Below are 2,500 nucleotides of genomic sequence, written 5' to 3'. Positions count from 1 at the left end.
GTATGTGCGCGCGCGCGTGCGTCTGTGTGTGTGTGTGTGTGTGTGTGTGTGTGTGTGTGTGTGTGTGTGTGTGTGTGTGTGTGTGTGTGTGTGTGTGTGTGTGTGTGTGTGTGTGTGTGTGTGTGTGTGTGTGATCGTGTGTTGTGCTGTGTGTGTGTGCGTGTGTGGTGCGTGTGTGTGTTGGTGTGTGGTGTGTTTGTGTGTGAGTGTGTGTGTGTGTGAGTGTGTGTGTGTGGCGGTCGTGTGCGTGTGCGTGGGCTTGTGCGTGTGCGTGTGCGTGAGTGTGTGTGTGCGCGTGAGTGTGTGTGTGGAGTGGAGTGCGTGCGTGCTTGCGTGTGTTTGTGTGTGATGTTTGTGTCAGTGTGTGTGTGTGGTGTGTTGTTTGTGTGTGAGTGTTGGTGTGTGTGTGTGGTGTGTGTGTGTGTGTGTGTGTGTTGTGTGTGTATGTGTGTGTGTGTGTATGTGTATATATGTGTGTGGGTGTATATGTGTGTGTGTGTGTATATGTGTGTGTGTGTGTATATATATGTGTGTGTGTGTGTGTGTGTGTGTGTGTGTGTGTGTGTGTGTGTGTGTGTGTGTGTGTGTGTGTGTGTGTGTGTGTGTGTGTGTGTGTGCATGTGCGTGTGCATGTTTACTAGTTCGGCAGATCTGTAGGGGCCACAATAATAAATAATGAACTTACACGAACTTACAGGACATGATAAACAAGGCTTTAGCTGTGGCTGTATCAAGTGCTAGATGTCTCCATCCATTCAGTAATGTCCTAGACGCCTGATCCATAATCTGCGCTAAATAACCCGTTATCATTTATGATTGAATCTCTCGGCTACACCTCTCTCAACATCACATCTCTATTAATGTTAAGTATTTCTCAGAACCATACATAATCTAGACAAATCAAACGACAAGCTTTGATAATAAAGTCATCATTTTAATGCTGGTATACCACATACAAATGGAGATTATTCAGACGTACGGGCCCAGCGTCGCTGGTTTACTACTAGTGATTCACACACTGCACATAAAGTTAAGGCACTGCAGTAATAACTAATGTACTGCTGGCTTTGACACAGGTTATCTGAACTTCCTCCTTTGTCATTATGCCATCTGAAGCCACGCCCTCACACCAATCGCAGCCACGTGTTTCAGTGCGTAAAGTTTGTTTGTGGCAGTTGTGGCGTGTATCATGGGCCAGCCAGCAAGGCAGAAGAATCAGCTGTTTTGTGCTCCGTGTTCACAATCATGGCGACCAGCCGTGTCGGGTGGTTGCAGCGGTTCATCTTTTAACTTTGTTGATGGGTGTTCAGACTTATTTAAAATCCAGAAAAAAAGGTTACACATTTGCTATTGCTTGGCAAGGAGAGAAGAATTTCAGGATTTCCCTCGAACGAACTTCTTTTCATGAACTGCTACAATTGATCATACGACTCATATGCAAGATGGACACGGAAATTCTCACAGAAAATTCTCACAGAATATTCTCCAAATCAGGTCATAAAACTTCTCAAATATGGCGCCTTTTTGTAAACAATAATGACGTCACCAATACATCAAAACAAAGATAATTTATACCATCAGTAATGTTTTCACACAATAAAACGTCACACACATAATCTATAATGAAAAAAAGATTCTAAATGTACTATAGTCTCGTTTACGTTCATTTCCCGTTACAGCTTCCGAACGATACTTTCCGTGCCCGATCTACCCACAGAAACTGCCCATATTACCACTTTTGACATCATTGTGGTCTAAAAAGTGCTCGTCAAGCAGCCTTAGAATCACTATAACAAAGTGTCACGTGACACTTACTTTCCCTTGATAGCAATCTATTACCCTGTCATAGCTACTTTGCATCTGGTTTTGTAGCTTCTATCTACTCAAAACTCTCAGTGTTCTCGTATCTCTTATTTGTAATTTGAGCCCAAACATTCTCACAATCCACTGAAACAATACATATTTTAATAAATAACAATTATTTATTTTTCTAGACTATCATGTACAGAACTCCCTCTCCCTCACTCATCCCCCCCCTCCCCCTCTCCCTCTCCCTCACTCATTCCCCCTCCCCCTCTCCCTCACTCATTCCCCCTCTCCCTCTCCCTCACTCATTACCCCCTCCTCCTCTCCCTCTCCCTCACTCATTTCCCTCCCAATCTCTCTCTTTTGCTATCTCTCTCTCTGTCTGTCTCTGTCTCTGTCTCTGTCTCTGTCTCTGTCTCTCTGCAACAACGAATATAGTGTGGTAGAATTATATGAGAACGCACTTTATCATTCATCTATCGTAAAAAAAATCGTTCGTATTAAAGAGACAACTCGAAGGAGGCGCCAGGTATAAATGCGCTCTTCGGTGTATTAGTTTCCACTCCGCTAAGTAAGCCAAGTTCTCTGCAAGTGGGAACTCCGTCAACTCAGTGGCTCTATCCCGGAGGAGTGCCACGCGGCGGGTCGGGTTGCCGAGGGAATTTCCGGCGCCTGAACAGAAACAAAGCCATAG

Source organism: Penaeus japonicus, unplaced genomic scaffold, assembly GCF_977035675.1.
Source record: "Penaeus japonicus unplaced genomic scaffold, GWHDUDI00000001_assembly GWHDUDI00000011, whole genome shotgun sequence".
NCBI classification, from domain to species: domain Eukaryota; kingdom Metazoa; phylum Arthropoda; class Malacostraca; order Decapoda; family Penaeidae; genus Penaeus; species Penaeus japonicus.
The sequence above is the reverse complement of the archived record's forward strand: the minus strand, read 5'-3'. Positions refer to the sequence as shown.